Source organism: Haemorhous mexicanus, chromosome 4 (genome assembly GCF_027477595.1).
Source record: "Haemorhous mexicanus isolate bHaeMex1 chromosome 4, bHaeMex1.pri, whole genome shotgun sequence".
In the NCBI taxonomy this organism is placed as follows: domain Eukaryota; kingdom Metazoa; phylum Chordata; class Aves; order Passeriformes; family Fringillidae; genus Haemorhous; species Haemorhous mexicanus.
The window spans coordinates 28,952,452-28,976,931 of NC_082344.1; the positions used below are offsets into that span (position 1 = coordinate 28,952,452).

General features: G+C 45.2%; 1 long non-coding RNA gene across 2 annotated transcripts; it reads left to right on the forward strand.

Moving 5' to 3' along the window:
- Window positions 1–822: 822 nt before the first annotated feature.
- On the forward strand, window positions 823–22,169 carry LOC132326267 (uncharacterized). 2 transcript variants are annotated; one of them, XR_009486195.1, is made up of 5 exons: window positions 823–1,097; window positions 1,494–2,120; window positions 3,207–5,744; window positions 21,477–21,546; window positions 21,868–22,169. It is a non-coding gene; the product is annotated as an uncharacterized LOC132326267 (long non-coding RNA). The 2 variants fall into 2 exon arrangements; XR_009486194.1 differs by having other exon boundaries at window positions 1,494–5,744.
- The last annotated feature ends 2,311 nt before the right edge of the window (window positions 22,170–24,480 follow it).

The following is a 24,480-nucleotide window of genomic DNA, read 5'->3' on the forward strand; positions in this document are numbered from 1 at the left end:
ATGTGTGAGAGAAAGTGTCTAGCAAAGTGTCTAATGTCAGATAAGTGGCTGAAGGAGGTTTCTGCCAAGCTTTTGGGTTCTACCTGGCTCTGTGCAAGTACTTGAGACCTGGAATATAGTGGCCTGCCTGGAAGAGAATTAAAATAAACCCAGCAGAATCCAGCAGAAGCCTTTCTTCTCTGTTTGTGAAGCCTTAGCTTCTTAGAAGCTGTCTATCTAACACTGAATGTAAGAGAATGGCTGGTCACACTGAAATGCTTGCTGTTCATAAAAATTCATGGAATGATTGTTTTTCTGGGCTGGGATGTTGCTTAATCAGAATAGGAGATGTTTTAGGTACCAAAGTTTTCTGCGTTGGTAGCCTTTGGTGCCCAAAGAAATAAATGGCTGCATGATCTTCTGGTTCTGCTCTCTCTAGTGATTGGCTGCAATTTAATTTTGAACGTCCATTTTGGTCAGATGAGGACTCAGCGGTGAGGATCCACATGTTCTTGTCCTTTCTGGTTTGTGGGAGGGGGAGGGACAAAAGGGGAGCTGCACAACTCAGATGTTTGAGGCGGGATGCCACGGGCAGCAGGCTGGAAGCACAGCCCTTGCTGGGAAGCTCCAACTTGCCCATCCCTCCAAGTCCCTCCTGGGTGGTGTCCATAGAGGGAGAAGCTCTTTCCAGGATGGCACTGGCAGATCTGTGTGTCCTTTGTAGTTCTAGCGTTGAGTGACATAGTGCACATACTCCAAGTCCAGTTTGCCTGGAGCCAATAGAGCAGCAAACTGGAATTCTTTACTCCCAATGCCTGTTGTGGTTTCCTTTTTTCAGCAGCTATTCATCCAACATGAAGTGTTTAGGGCTATGACTGCAGAAGTTGCCCTTTTTGGAGCTAACAAGGGAAAGAAAAGCTTCTAGCCCAAATCCAATCAGGGAACTGATACAGGGAAGTAGGTTAGAGTTGTTTTGAGTGTTTCCTACCCTGTCTTCATTTTTAACCCCTGCAGGACAGGGAGCAGAACCAGCAGCACTCACGTCTTTCCAGATCAGCAGAGAATTCCCCTAGTCCAGTGGCAACTCGTGACGAAGAGGAGCCAAGAGATAGTGATGGGTATGTGAGAGTAAAATGTCTCTCTGAAGTCTAATTTGTGATGCAAGGTAGGAACAGGTTTTTGCCAAGCTTCTGGGTTCTGTTGAAGTCTGTGCAGAACCTTCAGACCTGGAATACAGTGCAGAGAAGTAAGTAAAAGAGTCCAAAAAAACACATAGCAAAATCCAGCTGAAACCTTTCTTTTCTTTTCATGAAGTCATGGTTGAATATTTGTAACAGTACGACTTGATATATGCTGAAATGCTTGCAGCACATAGCAGCTCGGGGAACAGCTGTGGAGCTGGGCTGGGATGTTGCTAAATCTGAATAGGTGTTACATGTTGGCAACTCTTTGTCTGCAGTGAAATTATTGGTTCTGCGTTCAAATGGCTGCACGCTCTTTTTGGTTCCCTCTAGTGCACGGCCAGCAAGTCCAGCTAGTCCTCGGATGAGGGAGAGTGACAACTCTCAGGTGCAGGACAGGGAGCAGAGCCAGCAGTACCCACTTGGCTCCAGAGAAGCAGAAAATTCAGCTGAGATACGGGTGACAGACATTGAAGAGGAACCAAGAGCTAACAATGAGTATGTGACTGATGAAGAGTCTCTCCAAAGTGTAATTTCTGATATATGGTAGATGCAGGTTTTTTGCCAAACTATTGGATTCTGCTTGACTCTGTGTAATGGAATCTGATTTGAACCATAGTGGCCTGTCAGGAAGGGAAGTATTGGAAAAAAAACCCCTACAAACAAAGCAAAATCCTGGAGAAACCTTTCTTCTCCATTCAGGAAATCATTGTTGAATGTTTCTTACATTACGGTTTGCACTGAAAGGCTTGCAGTACATAAAAGCTCTTGCACTGACCGTGTTTCTGAGCTGGGATGTTGCTTAATCAGAATAAGGGGTTGTTTCTATTTTTGCAATGTCTTGGAAGCCCTCTTTGCACTGTGAAATTGACAGCTGCATGTTCTTCTAGTTCTATTAACTCTGATGAATGGCCAGACCGTTTTGAGAGTCCCCCGACATGGCAGGATGCCATTACAGATGTAAGCATCATGTTCTTATCACATGTTCTTGTCCTTTCTGCTTTGTGGGGGGGAGGAGACAGAGGGGGAGCTGCACAACTCAGTTGTCCTAGGTGGGATGCCACGGGCAGCTGACTGGAAGTCCAGCCCTTGCTGGGAAGCTCCAATTTGCCCATCCCTCCAAGTCCTTTCTTGGTGGTGTCCATAGAGGGAGAAGCCTTTGTCAGGATAGCACTGGCAGATCTGTGTGTTCCTTGTAGTTCTAGTATTGACTGACAGACTGCAGATACCCCAAATCCAATTTGCTGGTGCCAATAGAGCAGCAAACCTTTTTGCCCCAAATTTCTGTGGTTGCCGTTTCTGTTTCTCAGCAGCGGTTCATCCAACATGAAGTGTTTAGGGCTAGCAAGGGAAAGAAAAGGTTCTAGCCCAAATCTATTCAGGAAACATAAACAGGGAGGCAGGATGGAGTGGCTTCAAGCGATTCCTACTCTGTCTACATTTTTACCCCACTGCAGGACTGGGAAAGGAGCCAGCAGTACTCACTTCGTTCCAGGTCAACAGAGAATTCACTGGCAAGCAACCTCCAACAGGAACCACGAGATATTGAATTGTACGTGACAGATATAGAGTCTCTCCAAAGTGTAATTTCTGATGTACGGTAGACGGAGGTTCCTGCCAATCTTTTGGGTTCTACTTGATTCTGTTTGGAGAATTCTGACTTGAAACATAGTCTGGAACAGAAGTAACAACAACAAAAACAACAACAACAAAAAAACCACCAAAACAAAACCAACCAAACAAACAAAAAAACCAAACCAAAAAAACCCCGAAAACCAAACCAACTTAAAACCAGTAAAATCCAGGAGAAACATTTCCTCTCTGTCAGGAAGTCATTATTAAATGTTTCTTACATTATGGATTGTGATACACTGAAATGCTTGCAGTACATAAAAGCTCTTGCACTTGATTGTGTTTCTGGGCTGGGATGTTGCTAAATCAGAACAAGGGGTTATTTAAATTTCTTCAATTATATGTTCTGTTGGTAGCCCTTTGTGCTCTGTGAAATTGACCAGCTGCATGTTTTTCTGGTTCTGTTCCCTCTAGTGAACCACTAAGAAGTTTGGTTAGTCCTCCAAATTGGGAGGATGACAATGCAGAGGTGAGGATCCACATATTGTTGTAATTTCTGGTTTGTGGGAGGGAAAGGGGCTAAAGGGGAACTGCACAACTCAGATGTTTGAGGTGGGATGCTACGGGCAGCAGGCTGGAAGCACAGCCCTTGCTGGGAAGCTCCAACTTGCCCATCCCTCCAAGCTCCTCCTTGGTGGTATCCATAGAGAGAGAAGCCCCTTCCAGGATGACCCTGGCAGATCTGTGTGTCCTTTGTAGTTCTAGCGTTGAGTGACATATTGCACATACTCCAAGTCCAGTTTCCTGGGTGCCAATAGAGCAGCAAACTGGAATTCTTTACTCCCAAATTTCTGTTGTGACTTCCTTTCTTCAGCAGCTGTACAGCTAACATGAAGTGTTAAGGTTCTCATAGCAGAATTTGCCAGTTTTGGGGAGAACAAGGGAAAGAAACAGCTCCAGGTCAAATCTAAATAGGGAACAGGAACAGGGGACCAGGGAGGAGGGTGTTCAGGGGGTTCCTAAGCTGCCTCTATTTCTACCCTGTTGCGGCAATGAGAGCAGAATCAGCAGCACCCACTTCTTTGTTATTCAGGGCAGCAGCTCTTTGTGCTACTGCTTTGAATGCTCTTAACCAAACATAGAGGGTGATACCCTACCCTTCCCCAACTCCCCTGCTGTAACTGCTTTCTGAGCTGAGGTTTGAGGGCAGCACCAGGGGGGATCACCAAATCTAATTGTATCTTCCTTTTCTCTCCCTTCCCATGTGCATCGATTGAAGTTTCCTGAAGGTGAGGTGATGTTTTACAGTTGGTAATGGACTTTTATCTAAAATGTGATAGTTATTTTTGTTGTTCTTTTCCAAGAAAGTCGAGCAGCAGGGATTGAAACTTCTTTTCAGCAAAAGGCAAAGCACAGGGCTAAAGCCTCTGGCCAGTGTCTTAGAGAATGGATGCGATGTGTGTGTGATGGCCTCTGTCAGTCCCAGTGGGAAATCCCTGCAAGAAAAGTGGTAGCTGAACACTTATGCTGAAGGAACTTTAATGTGGTAATGCCTCCTGCAATTTTAATTGATTAGCGATTGGTTAGTGTGACATGGACCCTGGAGTTGCAGAGGTCATCGTTGCCTGGGGTTTCTGAGAGTTAAGGAGCAAACAGCAGTTCTTGACCCTTTGGCTGTTACAGACCAGGCCATTAGAAATGGTTCTCCCAGTAACTTGGTCAATGTGTGGTCCACAAAAATTGGATTTGTTACTGGGGTGCAACAGGTAAATGATGAGCCACTTGAGAGAGACATTGGTTGCTTGTTTCAGTGTTTCACCAGTCTGGGCGCTCAGTGGTATTTCACAAATCAGACACACCCACTTCCAAAAGAACTTCTATTATTTATAAATTTAAACCAAGAAAGAAATTAGCATTAAGTGGTTGCAAGTGACATGGTTATCTTCTTAGCCAGTATTTTGTCTTCTTTTGGTTAGTGATTGTCTCTCTTCTCACTGTAATTAGTCCACTGAGTGCATTGCTCAGTCTGCCTCTTCTTTTGGGCTGGGGAGGTTCTTGAGTTGCCGCTCCACGAGTCGGTGGTCGCAATCTCCCCCTGCAGGAATTACTTTTTACCAGTCAGAGCTGATTTCAGGACAGTTGGGTTTCTTAGTTCCTTATCCTGGGAGTTGTTCCAGATTTCCATGGGGCCCCTCAATTCTGCATTCTTTGTGTCCACTCTCAGTGGGCATCCTTCTCTCCAAACTTTGTTAAGCCTTCCCTGGGTCTGAGCTCCTTGAAGCATGTCAAGCCCTGAACCTTAACAAGGCAATTCTACCAACAAGGAATTTGTTTTTCTGCCCCATGGGCATCACTTAGATCTTGTTTGTGAGTTGTTGTCTATTTAATGGACCATATCTCCCAGTTGATTTGGCTTGAACATACATAAAGATCAAACATGAATACAAGCGGCATCCTTCCTTAAGAAATCTTTTACATATTCTGCATTTTGCATCACATATAACTCCATTCTTAAATTAGCTTAATTAAGGAGGAAGATAATGACAATTTTCTAAGGGCATACTGCTTCAAGTAATTTTTAGTTTCCATGGACTGTCTTTGAGAATCTCAGGTCACCTTTTTTAGCTGTGTGTAGGCTGAACAGAGCAAAAATTTTGTGTTGTTTTGTAGCAGAGGAGCCACAATGTGTGGAAGGGTCCACTCTTAGAATTTGGGAAAGTAGCTTGTTTATGCTTGTTTTTAAACCAGCTGAATAGAGTCCATTTCAAATAGGAAGCATTGCTGACTATTTATATAACTCATTTCAAGGGTAGCTCCAGGGAGAGAGAGAATAAGAGATCTAATTTCTGAAAATTAAATTACAGTGTATGGACAGGAAAGAAGAAATGTTACACTGAACAGCCAGGAGCAGGTGGATGGCTCCGGTAATGGAACAGGAGCTCATGATGCACCTGTGGCTGACCCAGCCCCTGCAGAACAGGGAGCAGCAGAGGAGGACACTGCACATTCAGAGTATGTATGGCTCATGCCCTACCAAACACAGGGTTCTGTGCCTCTCTGTGTAGGACTAAGTTCTACAAGTATGCCTGGTTTATCTTTGAGGCCTTCCCATACTCTACTTATTTCCCTCTTTCTCCCATGTTGCATGACGATCAAATGATACCGTTTGCATTTTGGGAGAAAAAGGCAGCCCAGAGCAGATGTACAACTTTGCACAGAGCCTTAGAGATGAGGGTGGGGGTATGGCAAGGAAGGGGGGGGATTGGTCACAGGCCATGGCTCACTATTGCATTTGCTTTTCCTGACAAGCTCTGGTAGTGATGTTAGATGTGGAAATGAAATGTTATCACGTGGGCTTGGCATCATGGAACTGGCAGGCGGCAGCTGGGCAAATTCCAGTAGAAATTCCCTGCTGGAATGGTGCCAGCTGGTTGCCTTTCTCCTGGAGCTGGAGCCCTTCTTCCCAAGGTAGACTTGCACAGAGGCAGCTGTGGAGGTCATGCTTTTATGGCCAGTGCTGGGTGTCATATGCCCTGATTTGTTTGCTTCTGTGGTGGAGATCTTGTAGTTCAGGTTGGGTGCCCGCACAGTAAAATCCCCAAGCTGCAGAGAAACAGGAAAGCCCTGCTGTAGGAGCACTCCATCAGGATAAGAAAGATGCAATTCATTAGACTGATTAAACCAGGTGCCTGTGTCACTAGGGAAGACAAAGAACATGAGAATTATGGTATGAGCTTTTCTAAAGTGTTTTTTTGGGGTGGGGGGAAAGACAGAGGTTTTAATATTACTGGTGTGCTTTGAGCCTTCTGGAAAGGCAATATAGGAGAGAACTTCAGTATGGAACTTTCAGGTGTCAGGCCTTAAAAATGCCACCTAAAGGGCTTCTACTATTCTAAACCATAATGCATTTTGCCAATGAATTTGTAGATGTTTAAGTTTTGGTTGTTAAGTCTGTTGGTGAACAAATGCCACCACCTGGTTAATATGAAAAAGGAATGTTTTGTTCCTTCAGTCTCAAGCTTCTCAGTTGCTGAGTGTAGCTGCTCTGTTTAGGTAAGGCTGAAAGTGCTCAGTGCTGCAGCATTTAAAATTGACCAAAGGCTCCTTCCCAGGGCAGGATGTTGCCAGAGCTGTTACTCTGTAATTTAGAACTGGATCCTGGAATGAATATCCTGGGGTGAAGCATTCCCAGAGGACAGCTGGATGCTGTAGTCACAAAGCTCTTACTGGTGACCTGCTGGAAGTCAAAGCTGCCACACAGCAACTGGCCAGTGCTAGAGACTGCTGTTACTTCAAATCCCAGAGCAGGGTGCCTGCCTGCACCTTTCTCCTGGTGAAAAGCAGGACACCCTTTCCCTCAAAGCAGGGAGACCCCAAATCCTCATTAAATGCAGCACACAGAGACTTAAAGGCAGCAGGGTTCTTAGAGGAAATGTGTCATGGCTAGTCAGTGCAGTTGCATGATTACATGAGATTTTATGTATCAATAAGCATTGAAGTGTGGTGATCTTACCAGCTGCATGTTCTTTCTAGTTCTGTTTCTTCCAGTGCACAGCAAGGAGTTGTCATTAGGTGTCCAATTTGCATGGAATTTTACTCCGAGGTAAGGATCCACCAGCTGTTGTCCCTTCTGCTTTGTGGGAGGAGAAAGGCAGAAGGGGAGCTGCACAAGTCAGCTGGATGATGTGGGATGCTGTGGGCAGCTGGCTGGAGGCACAGCCCTTGCTGTGAAGCTCCACAAGTCACTTCTTGATGGTGAATGTAGAGGGAGAAGCCTTTGCCAAAATGGCACTGGCACATCTGTGGGTCCCTCATTCATTATTCTAACTGATTCCAGATGCTCTAAATAGAGCCTCTGGTGGCAATAGAGCAGCAAAATCAAATTCTTTCCTCCCAATACATGTTGTGATTTTCTTTCCTCCAGATTCTACAACATGGACAACAGCTTGTGGTGACCCTGTGTGGCCATGTCTTCTGCAGTAGATGCCTCCCTATTGCCCTGGAGACTACTCACATGTGCCCAACCTGCAGGGTGGAACTTACTCCAGATCTGTATATTCCCATTTATATATGAGTGCTTCTGCTTCTCAGGACACACTCAGATGGATCTTGGACAATAGTCTTTATGTATATAGTTCTTCCTGTTTCTTTATGTATATAGTTCTTCCTGCACATAGTTTCATTTTTTGCTGAATTCAATTTAAATAAAGTTTTGAATAGTTGAAATATTGTCTGTCTGCTCTTCTCTGTTGGACTGTGCTGATAGGCAGAGATGTTGTCTAACAGGTGGAAATAAGGCTCTTGGTTGGAGCAGTCAGAAGCTCGTTTTTTTTCCTCTCCCTCTAGTCATTGATTTGGGGCCAATGTGCTAAAGCCACAGGCTTTGTAGTTCTTGTGACCAGCGTGTGTTGTACGGGGAAAAAGAAACAGGGCCTGCTTGGGGTGAGAGGGATTCCATTTCTCAGGGCAGACTCTGGTGCTCACTTTGGTGAAAATGTCATGATTTCATTGCTCAGAGGATAGGAAGAGTAGCAGGTTGTGCATACATCCAAAGAAAGCAAGGTTCTTTGAGAATAACTGGTACATTAACAAACTGCTGCCTTGAGTGTTGTAAGGTTGCATTAGACTTAGAATCTGGAGGCTTTTGAAGGAAGGTGTTTTTGAATGCGTGTAATTGGTTACTGACTTTGAGCTGTTGGCAGTACAACTGTGTTGTCGTTCCAGTTCCTTCAATTACAGCAGTATAATCCTAAGTTCCACTGAAGAGAAATGCAATTGTCCAGAGATACAATAACTGGGCATAAGAGAGGAAAGAAAATTATTCCGTTACACAAAAATAATAAAAAGAGGCAAAGGCAGATGTCAGGTAAAAAAGTGCAACAGTAAATTCATGGTGCCATGATACAGAAAACTCAGATGACCAAATTGAACTGAGGTCCTCTGTGTGTTAAAAGTTGGTCATCAGTGGGGGCATGTATCCTTTATTGTGGTTTTTAATTTTTGTCTTTAGTGTGTTATTTATCTGCTTCCTCAGTCATATCTCAAGAAGTCTTAACATTGCCAAATGTAGGCAGAAGTCGTAATAAACAAGGTTCATTGTACCCCCTAATTTTTATGTGGCTTGATCTTAATAAAAAAATGAAAACATTAGTTATAGCCCGATAAAGTGATCTTTTGAATTTTGTTTTCAAGAAAAACTACTTGAGTTGTCCAAATTACTCAAAGAAAATCCTTCAACAGACACAAATAAAATAATTTACTTACAGGATGGCCATAAATTTTACACAGATGTTTTCTGTTTCTCATTTTTGCTAGACTTTTAGCTCCTTGGTGGATGCAATGACACTAAGCAGAAATGCCTTTCTAAATTGTCTAAATTGTCTTTCTAAAAACTGTATTCCTAGGTGACATGCAATGTCAGGTATTGTCAGTAAAAAGAGCATTTAAGGAAACCAGTTTTGGTAAAGCAAGTTTGATCTCTAGTAACCTGCAATGAAATGGCACTGACCTGATTTTACAATAGGTTTTAACAGATGTTAGTAAGGTTCAACATCATAAGCTGGGGCAATTTTCTTTTAACATTATGGTATATGGATAATAATGAACGCTTTCAATGTATATAAATATATATATAATTTCTAGAAAGTATTGATCTAGGGGAGCCCTGATTAGCAAAAAGTAACTGAAGAGTTGTAGGATTGGTTTCAGTCTTGGTGCATAGCTGTCAGCAGAAGGAAAATTTCCTCACTGATCTGTAGGCATAGGAGAAGTGGGTTTTTTGAGCTTTGAAAACCCAGACCAGAGACAGCATATTTACTTTGTTTGTTTCTCATAACCAGTGCTTTGGGAGTCATACCAGGTGCCTAATTGTTCATATATTAAATGTATCTTTGGAATTGCTTTAGTGTCTTAGCATTTCTATAGGAAGTGTTAAATCTCCTTTGGGATTTTTCAAAAACTGGAAAAGTCGTCCCTCCCGTTCTTCAACACTCAACATGTTGTCAATTACCCAGAAAGGATGATTTGTAAGAACGGAGAAACTTTTGTAAGAAATGAGCCTCCTCATGCAGAGCATGAGCTGAACAAATCCTTGTGCTCTCCACAGCGCTGGGTCAGTTGCCACCATTCTCCCCACACCCAGAGCACCCAAGGGGAGCAGGGGCTGAGGAGCAGCCCTGCACCTGGCAGGGCTGAGATGGGTTCCCTGCTGCTCTCAGGAGCCCCAGCCCATCCTTCTGAACACAGGTGCCGTGGCAGAGTGGCTGGAAGGAAAACTGAATAGGAATTCTGCTTTTTCTGCTGTGCCACCTTCCACAGCAGAGCAGGGCCTCAGGAGGAAGGTGCTGTCCCCGGGAGCAGAGCAAAACTCCTCAGCCCTGTTGGGAAATTCTGGTAGAGAAGTAGTTGAACATCTGAAAATGTCCAGACTTCAGAGACTTGAAATAAGGATCAGAATGCTTAGATCTTTTCAACAGTTTGGGAAAAACCCAACAAACCTTGATTTTGTTTTAATTGCTATTGACTAGGGTTAATGTTAAGACACTCTGATAAGAGTTAAAACAGCAACAGAGTAATAAACCTGGAGGAGGAGGGTTAAGGAAGGGTTTCAATTTCTTTCTGCTTTGGGGAGGTGTAGTTAGGTGGGGTTTCTTTAGCCACAAAAAGGCTCCAGTGATGCTCAGGTTGCTCAGGCTGAGGGTGGCGGGAGGTGCAGCTCAGTCCCTGCCCTGCGCCTGAGGCTGCACGTGTGGAGCTGTGCCCGGCTGTGCCCAGCAGCAGCAGCAGGATGAGCCTGTGGAGCTGTGCCCAGGAGCAGGATGTGCCTGTGGAGCTGTGCCCAGCAGCAGGATGTGCCTGTGAAACTGTGCCCAGCATCAGCAGCAGCAGGATGTGCCTGTGGAGCTGTGCCCAGCAGCAGCAGCAGGATGTGCCTGTGGAGCTGTGCCCAGCAGCAGCAGGATGCACGTGTGGAGCTGTGCCCAGGAGCAGGATGTGCCTGTGGAGCTGTGCCCAGCATCAGCAGCAGCAGGATGTGCCTGTGGAGCTGTGCCCAGCCATGCCCAGCAGCAGCAGCAGGATGTGCCTGTGGAGCTGTGCCCAGGAGCAGCAGGATGTGCCTGTGGAGCAGGGCCGGAGGAGGCCGTGGGGATGGATGTGTGCAGGCCTGGAGCAGCCGTGCTCCGCAGCCAGGCTGGCAGAGCCGGGGCTGTCCAGCCTGGGGAGGAGCAGGTCCGGGGAGGCCTCACTGCGGCCTTGCCGTGCCCAGAGGGGCAGAGAGCGATGGGGAAGGGAAGGGTTTGAGATGAGAAGGGGGAGATTGGGAGCAGGTGTTCGGAAGAGCTGTGAGGGCAGTGAGACATTGGAACAGGCTGCCCAGAGAAGCTGTGGATGCCCTGGAACGTTCCAGGCCAGGCTGGACAGCCTGATCTGGTGGGTGGCAGCAGCAGCAGGTGATGGTTGAGGTGCCTCCATGGCGCTCTGGAACCCCCCACGGGTGGGGCCAGTGGACACCCGTAGCTGGGCATGGAATGTTGCCACCCGTAGCTGGGCATGGAATGTTGCCACCGGTTGCCAGGGGCACTCTTGCTCCCAAGGTTCTGTTGGCACGGAGTCTGTTGAGCCAGTTGACGGATTCTCTGCTGCGCAGCAGACGCGGAGCATCTGTCTTCTCCATCCCGGCTGGGAACAGAGAGCGATTTGCGGACATTTGCGAGCCAAACTCTGCACTGACTGTCCAGGTGAGTGCAGATGGTTCTTGGAAAGGCTTCTGATGCTGCGGGGCTGGGCTGGGCTGCAGGGTGGGAGGATGGACTGCAGGTGGGCTCAAGCACCAGAGTCACAGACTTCCCTTCTGGCTTTGGACAGGAACTAGAGACTCGGGAATGGGAGTCTTGGGGCATGGGGGTGTTCATGAAAGCTGGCATTTCAAATACATAATCTCCCCTCTACTTTTCTGACAGGTTTGGAAGAGCAGTTTTCTGGCATTCCAAAAAATCTGCAGTGGGCTGCCTGAAGGAACCAAAGGGATTGATCACATCCCTGACGTTCATTTTCTGGTGTTTGCCCCACTTTGATTGTAGTTTTTGATCACAAAACACCATGAGCTCAGTAAGTACTTTGCTACTCAATGCAAACAGGATTCTTGAAACATTTTCCAGGGTACTTCTAGAAAGCATATCAAGAGTTTGTAGCAAATGCAGAAGAACAGAAGCCTTTGAAAACTTCACGTAACTTGACGTTCTGGAATAGTGAAGGTTTTGAATTTCTGTGGGTGTTAGCAGTAGTGCAGAAATGCTTACGGTGGGAGCAGCAACCTGCTGGAATTGGGAACTGGTCTCCTCATTCTCAAGCCATTGGGAGAGGCTCGCTCTTGGGGAGGCGGCTTGTTGGAGATCAGGGGTGATGTCTTTTCCCTGCTGTGCTGTGCTCAGGTGGGAATGGCCCATAGGACCATTTGGTGTGTATTCCAGCCTTTGCAGGGGAGTTTTCTGTATCCTTGTGTGCTGCCATTGGTGTTGCACAAACCGAGGGATGTGTTAATATCCATGCCACAGAAAATGCTAAGGCTTTGTTCCCTGTCAGCATCAGCGAAAGCGCCCTGGAGGAGCACTTGGTTCCAGACCAGCTCGGAAACGGAGCAGGCTGCTGCCCTCCAGCGCAGGTGGGACTTTGTGGACAGAGCCAATAGACCTTGAGGAAAGTGGTGCACCTGCCTTTGAGCCTGGTGAGAACAGAAACTGCTTCTGGAGGGCTGAAGACCATGTGGCCATGAGCTTTTGCCAGTTTCTAGGCCCTTTACTGGGGAGGAAGGGAAAGCTTGGGATTGAGGAAGCACCTGGTATGGCATTCCTAAACTGCAAGCCTTCTGACAGCTGTTTTGGTGTTACTGAGCTCGATACACTGGCTGCTAGTGCAGAGGGGCTGTGGAGCAAAGGTCCTCAGGTGCTGCTCAAAGTCCTGACTGAGTGTTCTGATGAGCTGGCCGTCACTGCAGCTGCCACAGTGGAGGGTGGCACACTGAGTTTGGGATCTCCCTAGCTGGATAAAGATGCGGAAAACCTGTCATTAGCTGTGGCCCATCCTTCAAGGAGCCAATCCACAGCATGGTACCATAAAATTGGTATCCCCTCTAGTGTTGGTTTGAGTTTTCATTTCCCTGTGTGCTAAACATTCCCCTCTATTCACATCATTAGTTGATGTGAACATCCTGTAAGCTGTTGTCATACAACAGAAGCTGGGAGGAGCTCAGATGCTCTTCCTGTTGTTTTGCCCCTTCAGAGGGACAGGGCTGACAATACTCCCTGTGGACTCTGGTGGGTGAAGCTTGAGTGAAATGTTGGACACATTCCTGAAAAAAAGAGACTGAGGGCACAATGAATCCAACCACAGCCTTTTCTACAGTAGTCAGCCATTGCATTCCTCTGCTATCTCTGACGTTGGTTCTAATGTTCTATCTCTTCAGCTGGTGGAGAATTCATAGATCTCACAGGTGAATCTTCTGAGCCCAAAGTCATTACTATCAGTGACAATGAGTCTCCTGTGGTAAGTAGTGACTGGCACACTCTTCTCCATCTTGCATTCAAATTAGTTTTCTTGCCTGGCCTCAAAGGTTGAAAGAAGGCTCTGATTTACCACTTTAGACACAAATTCCTGTCAGCCACAAACACACTCATGAACATATCAGCATGCCTGAGAACTCCTTGCAGAGAGTGGGTGAACAACCTAAAAGAGGTTGTTGCTTCCATGATTTAAGGGGGAGCACAGGAAGTCTTTGATTCCCAAGTAAGAAGTGTTTTATTCGCAACACCTATTTAGGATTCCTCTGTCATTGAGCTGTAAAATGCAACTGCAGCTGACTGGGGTATGCATTAATTTGGTTTCTTATTCCAAGAAGCTTTTAAAAGGCTCACATTTGGAATTCTTTCCAGATCCCCTACTATCTTAAAGGAATATGCTTGGATCCAAAGCGCAGTGCAGTGTATCTGCTCAAATTTGGGATGCCACTGCTGCTGTGCAAAACAGAAACGTGCAGCAAACAGCATGGGAGTTATATCCTAAATGGGTTGATCCTGAACCTTTGCAAAGAAAAGGCCTCAAATTTTACAACATGCTTTTCATGACCCAGCTCCACGTGCACCAAACACAAGAGCAGGTTTGGGTATGGGGCTTTTTCTCTTCAGTAGCTGTTCACATGATAAGTAGTGTTCAGGCTATCACAGGGGAAATTGCCAGTTTGGAGGAGAGGAAGAAATGGCTCCAGCCCAAATCCAATTGGGGAACTGAAAAAGGGAAGCAGGAAGTAGAGTGTTCAGGTGATTCCTAAGTGCCTCCGTTTCTACCCCATTTCAGGACAGGGAGCAGAGCGAGCAGCAGCCACATCTTTCCAGAGCATCAGAGGATTCTGTTGAGCCACTGGCAAGAAATGATGAAGAGGAACCAACAGAAGATGATGAGTATGTGTGAGAGAGTGTCTAGCAAAGTGTCTAATGTCAGATAAGTGGCTGAAGGAGGTTTCTGCCAAGCTTTTGGGTTCTACCTGGCTCTGTGCAAGTACTTGAGACCTGGAATATAGTGGCCTGCCTGGAAGAGAATTAAAATAAACCCAGCAGAATCCAGCAGAAGCCTTTCTTCTCTGTTTGTGAAGCCTTAGCTTCTTAGAAGCTGTCTATCTAACACTGAATGTAAGAGAATGGCTGGTCACACTGAAATGCTTGCTGTTCATAAAAATTCATGGAATGATTGTTTTTCTGGGCTGGGATGTTGCTTAATCAGAATAGGAGATGTTTTAGGTACCAAAGTTTTCTGCGTTGGTAGCCTTTGGTGCCCAAAGAAATAAATGGCTGCATGATCTTCTGGTTCTGCTCTCTCTAGTGATTGGCTGCAATTTAATTTTGAACGTCCATTTTGGTCAGATGAGGACTCAGCGGTGAGGATCCACATGTTCTTGTCCTTTCTGGTTTGTGGGAGGGGGAGGGACAAAAGGGGAGCTGCACAACTCAGATGTTTGAGGCGGGATGCCACGGGCAGCAGGCTGGAAGCACAGCCCTTGCTGGGAAGCTCCAACTTGCCCATCCCTCCAAGTCCCTCCTGGGTGGTGTCCATAGAGGGAGAAGCTCTTTCCAGGATGGCACTGGCAGATCTGTGTGTCCTTTGTAGTTCTAGCGTTGAGTGACATAGTGCACATACTCCAAGTCCAGTTTGCCTGGAGCCAACAAAAAATTCCAGCAAACTGGAATTCTTTACTCCCAGTGCCTGTTGTGGTTTCCTTTTTTCAGCAGCTATTCATCCAACATGAAGTGTTTAGGGCTATGACTGCAGAAGTTGCCCTTTTTGGAGCTAACAAGGGAAAGAAAAGCTTCTAGCCCAAATCCAATCAGGGAACTGATACAGGGAAGTAGGTTAGAGTTGTTTTGAGTGTTTCCTACCCTGTTTTCATTTTTAACCCCTGCAGGACAGGGAGCAGAACCAGCAGCACTCACGTCTTTCCAGATCAGCAGAGAATTCCCCTAGTCCAGTGGCAACTCGTGACGAAGAGGAGCCAAGAGATAGTGATGGGTATGTGAGAGTAAAATGTCTCTCTGAAGTCTAATTTGTGATGCAAGGTAGGAACAGGTTTTTGCCAAGCTTCTGGGTTCTGTTGAAGTCTGTGCAGAACCTTCAGACCTGGAATACAGTGCAGAGAAGTAAGTAAAAGAGTCCAAAAAAACACATAGCAAAATCCAGCTGAAACCTTTCTTTTCTTTTCATGAAGTCATGGTTGAATATTTGTAACAGTACGACTTGATATATGCTGAAATGCTTGCAGCACATAGCAGCTCGGGGAACAGCTGTGGAGCTGGGCTGGGATGTTGCTAAATCTGAATAGGTGTTACATGTTGGCAACTCTTTGTCTGCAGTGAAATTATTGGTTCTGCGTTCAAATGGCTGCACGCTCTTTTTGGTTCCCTCTAGTGCACGGCCAGCAGGCCCAGCTAGTCCTCGGATGAGGGAGAGTGACAACTCTCAGGTGCAGGACAGGGAGCAGAGCCAGCAGTACCCACTTGGCTCCAGAGAGGCAGAAAATTCAGCTGAGATACGGGTGACAGACATTGAAGAGGAACCAAGAGCTAACAATGAGTATGTGACTGATGAAGAGTCTCTCCAAAGTGTAATTTCTGATATATGGTAGATGCAGGTTTTTTGCCAAACTATTGGATTCTGCTTGACTCTGTGTAATGGAATCTGATTTGAACCATAGTGGCCTGTCAGGAAGGGAAGTATTGGAAAAAAAACCCCTACAAACAAAGCAAAATCCTGGAGAAACCTTTCTTCTCCATTCAGGAAATCATTGTTGAATGTTTCTTACATTACGGTTTGCACTGAAAGGCTTGCAGTACATAAAAGCTCTTGCACTGACCGTGTTTCTGAGCTGGGATGTTGCTTAATCAGAATAAGGGGTTGTTTCTATTTTTGCAATGTCTTGGAAGCCCTCTTTGCACTGCGAAATTGACAGCTGCATGTTCTTCTAGTTCTATTAACTCTGATGAATGGCCAGACCGTTTTGAGAGTCCCCCGACATGGCAGGATGCCATTACAGATGTAAGCATCATGTTCTTATCACATGTTCTTGTCCTTTCTGCTTTGTGGGGGGGAGGAGACAGAGGGGGAGCTGCACAACTCAGTTGTCCTAGGTGGGATGCCACGGGCAGCTGACTGGAAGTCCAGCCCTTGCTGGGAAGCTCCAATTTGCCCATCCCTCCAAGTCCTTTCTTGGTGGTGTCCATAGAGGGAGAAGCCTTTGTCAGGATAGCACTGGCAGATCTGTGTGTTCCTTGTAGTTCTAGTATTGACTGACAGACTGCAGATACCCCAAATCCAATTTGCTGGTGCCAATAGAGCAGCAAACCTTTTTGCCCCAAATTTCTGTGGTTGCCGTTTCTGTTTCTCAGCAGCGGTTCATCCAACATGAAGTGTTTAGGGCTAGCAAGGGAAAGAAAAGGTTCTAGCCCAAATCTACTCAGGAAACATAAACAGGGAGGCAGGATGGAGTGGCTTCAAGCGATTCCTACTCTGTCTACATTTTTACCCCACTGCAGGACTGGGAAAGGAGCCAGCAGTACTCACTTCGTTCCAGGTCAACAGAGAATTCACTGGCAAGCAACCTCCAACAGGAACCACGAGATATTGAATTGTACGTGACAGATATAGAGTCTCTCCAAAGTGTAATTTCTGATGTACGGTAGATGGAGGTTCCTGCCAATCTTTTGGGTTCTACTTGATTCTGTTTGGAGAATTCTGACTTGAAACATAGTCTGGAACAGAAGTAACAACAACAAAAACAACAACAACAAAAAAACACCAAAACAAAACCAAACAAACAAACAAAAAAACCAAACCAAAAAAACCCCGAAAACCAAACCAACTTAAAACCAGTAAAATCCAGGAGAAACATTTCCTCTCTGTCAGGAAGTCATTATTAAATGTTTCTTACATTATGGATTGTGATACACTGAAATGCTTGCAGTACATAAAAGCTCTTGCACTTGATTGTGTTTCTGGGCTGGGATGTTGCTAAATCAGAACAAGGGGTTATTTAAATTTCTTCAATTATATGTTCTGTTGGTAGCCCTTTGTGCTCTGTGAAATTGACCAGCTGCATGTTTTTCTGGTTCTGTTCCCTCTAGTGAACCACTAAGAAGTTTGGTTAGTCCTCCAAATTGGGAGGATGACAATGCAGAGGTGAGGATCCACATATTGTTGTCCTTTCTGGTTTGTGGGAGGGAAAGGGGCTAAAGGGGAACTGCACAACTCAGATGTTTGAGGTGGGATGCTACGGGCAGCAGGCTGGAAGCACAGCCCTTGCTGGGAAGCTCCAACTTGCCCATCCCTCCAAGCTCCTCCTTGGTGGTATCCATAGAGAGAGAAGCCCCTTCCAGGATGACACTGGCAGATCTGTGTGTCCTTTGTAGTTCTAGCGTTGAGTGACATATTGCACATACTCCAAGTCCAGTTTCCTGGGTGCCAATAGAGCAGCAAACTGGAATTCTTTACTCCCAAATTTCTGTTGTGACTTCCTTTCTTCAGCAGCTGTACAGCTAACATGAAGTGTTAAGGTTCTCATAGCAGAATTTGCCAGTTTTGGGGAGAACAAGGGAAAGAAACAGCTCCAGGTCAAATCTAAATAGGGAACAGGAACAGGGGACCAGGGAGGAGGGTGTTCAGGGGGTTCCTAAGCTGCCTCTATTTCTACCCTGTTGCAGCAATGAGAGCAGAATCAGCAGCACCCACTTCTTTGTTATTCAGGGCAGCAGCTCTTTGTGCTACTGCTTTGAATGCTCTTAACCAAACATAGAGGGTGATACCCTACCCTTCCCCAACTCCCCTGCTGTAACTGCTTTCTGAGCTGAGGTTTGAGGGCAGCACCAGGGGGGATCACCAAATCTAATTGTATCTTCCTTTTCTCTCCCTTCCCATGTGCATCGATTGAAGTTTCCTGAAGGTGAGGTGATGTTTTACAGTTGGTAATGGACTTTTATCTAAAATGTGATAGTTATTTTTGTTGTTCTTTTCCAAGAAAGTCGAGCAGCAGGGATTGAAACTTCTTTTCAGCAAAAGGCAAAGCACAGGGCTAAAGCCTCTGGCCTGTGTCTTAGAGAATGGATGCGATGTGTGTGTGATGGCCTCTGTCAGTCCCAGTGGGAAATCCCTGCAAGAAAAGTGGTAGCTGAACACTTATGCAGAAGGAACTTTAATGTGGTAATGCCTCCTGCAATTTTAATTGATTAGCGATTGGTTAGTGTGACATGGACCCTGGAGTTGCAGAGGTCATCGTTGCCTGGGGTTTCTGAGAGTTAAGGAGCAAACAGCAGTTCTTGACCCTTTGGCTGTTACAGACCAGGCCATTAGAAATGGTTCTCCCAGTAACTTGGTCAATGTGTGGTCCACAAAAATTGGATTTGTTACTGGGGTGCAACAGGTAAATGATGAGCCACTTGAGAGAGACATTGGTTGCTTGTTTCAGTGTTTCACCAGTCTGGGCGCTCAGTGGTATTTCACAAATCAGACACACCCACTTCCAAAAGAACTTCTATTATTTATAAATTTAAACCAAGAAAGAAATTAGCATTAAGTGGTTGCAAGTGACATGGTTATCTTCTTAGCCAGTATTTTGTCTTCTTTTGGTTAGTGATTGTCTCTCTTCTCACTGTAATTAGTCCACTGAGTGCATTGCTCAGTCTGCCTCTTCTTTTGGGCTGGGGAGGTTCTTGAGTTGCCGCTCCACGAGTCGGTGGTCGCAATCTCCCCCTGCAGGAATTACTTTTTACCAGTCAGAGCTGATTTCAGGACAGTTGGGTTTCTTAGTTCCTTATCCTGGGAGTTGTTCCAGATTTCCATGGGGCCCCTCAATTCTGCATTCTTTGCATTCTTTGTGTCCACTCTCAGTGGGCATCCTTCTCCCCAAACTTTGTTAAGCCTTCCCTGGGTCTGAGCTCCTTGAAGCATGTCAAGCCCTGAACCTTAACAAGGCAATTCTACCAACAAGGAATTTGTTTTTCTGCCCCATGGGCATCACTTAGATCTTGTTTGTGAGTTGTTGTCTATTTAATGGACCATATCTCCCAGTTGATTTGGCTTGAACATACATAAAGATCAAACATGAATACAAGCGGCATCCTTCCTTAAGAAATCTTTTACATATTCTGCATTTTGCATCACATATAACTCCATTCTTAAATTAGCTTAATTAAGGAGGAAGATAATGACAATTTTCTAAGGGCATACTGCTTCAAGTAATTTTTAGTTTCCATGGACTGTCTTTGAGAATCTCAGGTCACCTTTTTTAGCTGTGTGTAGGCTGAACAGAGCAAAAATTTTGTGTTGTTTTGTAGCAGAGGAGCCACAATGTGTGGAAGGGTCCACTCTTAGAATTTGGGAAAGTAGCTTGTTTATGCTTGTTTTTAAACCAGCTGAATAGAGTCCATTTCAAATAGGAAGCATTGCTGACTATTTATATAACTCATTTCAAGGGTAGCTCCAGGGAGAGAGAGAATAAGAGATCTAATTTCTGAAAATTAAATTACAGTGTATGGACAGGAAAGCAGAAATGTTACACTGAACAGCCAGGAGCAGGTGGATGGCTCTGGTAATGGAACAGGAGCTCATGATGCACCTGTGGCTGACCCAGCCCCTGCAGAACAGGGAGCAGCAGAGGAGGACACTGCACAATCGGAGTATGTATGGCTCATGCCCTACCAAACACAGAGTTCTGTGCCTTTCTTTCTTTCCTGTGTAGGACTAAGTTCTACAAGTATGCCTGGTTTATCTTTGAGGCCTTCCCATACTCTACTTATTTCCCTCTTTCTCCCATGTTGCATGACGATCAAATGATACCGTTTGCATTTTGGGAGAAAAAGGCAGCCCAGAGCAGATGTACAACTTTGCACAGAGCCTTAGAGATGAGGGTGGGGGTATGGCAAGGAAGGGGGGGGATTGGTCACAGGCCATGGCTCACTATTGCATTTGCTTTTCCTGACAAGCTCTGGTAGTGATGTTAGATGTGGAAATGAAATGTTATCACGTGGGCTTGGCATCATGGAACTGGCAGGCAGCAGCTGGGCAAATTCCAGTAGAAATTCCCTGCTGGAATGGTGCCAGCTGGTTGCCTTTCTCCTGGAGCTGGAGCCCTTCTTCCCAAGGTAGACTTGCACAGAGGCAGCTGTGGAGGTCATGCTTTTATGGCCAGTGCTGGGTGTCATAAGCCCTGATTTGTTTGCTTCTGTGGTGGAGATCTTGCAGTTCAGGTTGGGTAAAATCCTGCACAGTAAAATCCCCAAGCTGCAGAGAAACAGGAAAGCCCTGCTGTAGGAGCACTCCATCAGGATAAGAAAGATGCAAGTCATTAGACTGATTAAACCAGGTGCCTGTGTCACTAGGGAAGACAAAGAACATGAGAATTATGGTATGAGCTTTTCTAAAGTGTTTTTTTGGGGTGGGGGGAAAGACAGAGGTTTTAATATTACTGGTGTGCTTTGAGCCTTCTGGAAAGGCAATATAGGAGAGAACTTCAGTATGGAACTTTCAGGTGTCAGGCCTTAAAAATGCCACCTAAAGGGCTTCTACTATTCTAAACCATAATGCATTTTGCCAATGAATTTGTAGATGTTTAAGTTTTGGTTGTTAAGTCTGTTGGTGAACAAATGCCACCACCTGGTTAATATGAAAAAGGAATGTTTTGTTCCTTCAGTCTCAAGCTTCTCAGTTGCTGAGTGTAGCTGCTCTGTTTAGGTAAGGCTGAAAGTGCTCAGTGCTGCAGCATTTAAAATTGACCAAAGGCTCCTTCCCAGGGCAGGATGTTGCCAGAGCTGTTACTCTGTAATTTAGAACTGGATCCTGGAATGAATATCCTGGGGTGAAGCATTCCCAGAGGACAGCTGGATGCTGTAGTCACAAAGCTCTTACTGGTGACCTGCTGGAAGTCAAAGCTGCCACACAGCAACTGGCCAGTGCTAGAGACTGCTGTTACTTCAAATCCCAGAGCAGGGTGCCTGCCTGCACCTTTCTCCTGGTGAAAAGCAGGACACCCTTTCCCTCAAAGCAGGGAGGCCCCAAATCCTCATTAAATGCAGCACACAGAGACTTAAAGGCAGCAGGGTTCTTAGAGGAAATGTGTCATGGCTAGTCAGTGCAGTTGCATGATTACATGAGATTTTATGTATCAATAAGCATTGAAGTGTGGTGATCTTACCAGCTGCATGTTCTTTCTAGTTCTGTTTCCTCCAGTGCACAGCAAGGAGTTGTCATTAGGTGTCCAATTTGCATGGAATTTTACTCCGAGGTAAGGATCCACCAGCTGTTGTCCTTTCTGCTTTGTGGGAGGAGAAGGGCAGAAGGGGAGCTGCACAAGTCAGCTGGATGATGTGGGATGCTGTGGGCAGCTGGCTGGAGGCACAGCCCTTGCTGTGAAGCTCCACAAGTCACTTCTTGATGGTGAATGTTGAGGGAGAAGCCTTTGCCAAAATGGCACTGGCACATCTGTGGGTCCCTCATTCATTATTCCAACTGATTCCAGATGCTCTAAATAGAGCCTCTGGTGGCAATAGAGCAGCAAAATCAAATTCTTTCCTCCCAATACATGTTGTGATTTTCTTTCCTCCAGATTCTACAACATGGACAACAGCTTGTGGTGACCCTGTGTGGCCATGTCTTCTGCAGTAGATGCCTCCCTATTGCCCTGGAGACTACTCACAGGTGCCCAACCTGCAGGGTGGAACTTACTCCAGATCTGTATATTCCCATTTATATATGAGTGCTTCTGCTTCTCAGGACACACTCAGATGGATCTTGGACAATAGTCTTTATGTATATAGTTCTTCCTGTTTCTTTATGTATATAGTTCTTCCTGCACATAGTTTCATTTTTTGCTGAATTCAATTTAAATAAAGTTTTGAATAGTTGAAATATTGTCTGTCTGCTCTTCTCTGTTGGACTGTGCTGATAGGCAGAGATGTTGTCTAACAGGTGGAAATAAGGCTCTTGGTTGGAGCAGTCAGAAGCTCGTTCTTTTCCTCTCCCTCTAGTCATTGATTTGGGGGCAATGTGCTAAAGCCACAGGCTTTGTAGTTCTTGTGACCAGCGTGTGTTGTACGGGGAAAAAGAAACAGGGCCTGCTTGGGGTGAGAGGGATTCCATTTCTCAGGGCAGACTCTGGTGCTCACTTTGGTGAAAATGTCATGATTTCATTGCTCAGAGGATAGGAAGAGTAGCAGGTTGTGCATACATCCAAAGAAAGCAAGGTTCTTTGAGAATAACTGGTACATTAACAAACTGCTGCCTTGAGTGTTGTAAGGTTTCATTAGACTTAGAATCTGGAGGCTTTTGAAGGAAGGTGTTTTTGAATGCGTGTAGTTGGTTACTGACTTTGAGCTGTTGGCAGTACAACTGTGTTGTCGTTCCAGTTCCTTCAATTACAGCAGTATAATCCTAAGTTCCACTGAAGAGAAATGCAATTGTCCAGAGATACAATAACTGGGCATAAGAGAGGAAAGAAAATTATTCCGTTACACAAAAATAATAAAAAGAGGCAAAGGCAGATGTCAGGTAAAAAATGCAACAGTAAATTCATGGTGCCATGATACAGAAAACTCAGATGACCAAATTGAACTGAGGTCCTCTGTGTGTTAAAAGTTGGTCATCAGTGGGGGCATGTATCCTTTATTGTGGTTTTTAATTTTTGTCTTTAGTGTGTTATTTATCTGCTTCCTCAGTCATATCTCAAGAAGTCTTAACATTGCCATATGTAGGCAGAAGTCGTAATAAACAAGGTTCATTGTACCCCCTAATTTTTATGTGGCTTGATCTTAATAAAAAAATGAAAACATTAGTATTAGCCCGATAAAGTGATCTTTTGAATTTTGTTTTCAAGAAAAACTACTTGAGTTGTCCAAATTACTCAAAGAAAATCCTTCAACAGACACAAATAAAATAATTTACTTACAGGATGGCCATAAATTTTACACAGATGTTTTCTGTTTCTCATTTTTGCTAGACTTTTAGCTCCTTGGTGGATGCAATGACACTAAGCAGAAATGCCTTTCTAAATTGTCTAAATTGTCTTTCTAAAAGCTGTATTCCTAGGTGACATGCAATGCCAGGTATTCTCAGTAAAAAGAGCATTTAAGGAAACCAGTTTTGGTAAAGCAAGTTTGATCTCTAGTAACCTGCAATGAAATGGCACTGACCTGATTTTACAATAGGTTTTAACAGATGTTAGTAAGGTTCAACATCATAAGCTGGGGCAATTTTCTTTTAACATTATGGTATATGGATAATAATGAACGCTTTCAATGTGTATAAATATATATATATAATTTCTAGAAAGTATTGATCTAGGGGAGCCCTGATTAGCAAAAAGTAACTGAAGAGTTGTAGGATTGGTTTCAGTCTTGGTGCATAGCTGTCAGCAGAAGGAAAATTTCCTCACTGATCTGTAGGCATAGGAGAAGTGGGTTTTTTGAGCTTTGAAAACCCAGACCAGAGACAGCATATTTACTTTGTTTGTTTCTCATAACCAGTGCTTTGGGAGTCATACCAGGTGTCTAATTGTTCATATATTAAATGTATCTTTGGAATTGCTTTAGTGTCTTAGCATTTCTACAGAAAGTGTTAAATCTCCTTTGGGATTTTTCAAAAACTGGAAAAGTCGTCCCTCCCGTTCTTCAACACTCAACATGCTGTCAATTACCCAGAAAGGATGATTTGTAAGAACGGAGAAACTTTTGTAAGAAATGAGCCTCCTCATGCAGAGCATGAGCTGAACAAATCCTTGTGCTCTCCACAGCGCTGGGTCAGTTGCCACCATTCTCCCCACACCCAGAGCGCCCAAGGGGAGCAGGGGCTGAGGAGCAGCCCTGCACCTGGCAGGGCTGAGATGGGTTCCCTGCTGCTCTCAGGAGCCCCAGCCCATCCTTCTGAACACAGGTGCCGTGGCAGAGTGGCTGGAAGGAAAACTGAATAGGAATTCTGCTTTTTCTGCTGTGCCACCTTCCACAGCAGAGCAGGGCCTCAGGAGGAAGGTGCTGTCCCCGGGAGCAGAGCAAAACTCCTCAGCCCTGTTGGGAAATTCTGGTAGAGAAGTAGTTGAACATCTGAAAATGTCCAGACTTCAGAGACTTGAAATAAGGATCAGAATGCTTAGATCTTTTCAACAATTTGGGAAAAACCCAACAAACCTTGATTTTGTTTTAATTGCTATTGACTAGGGTTAATGTTA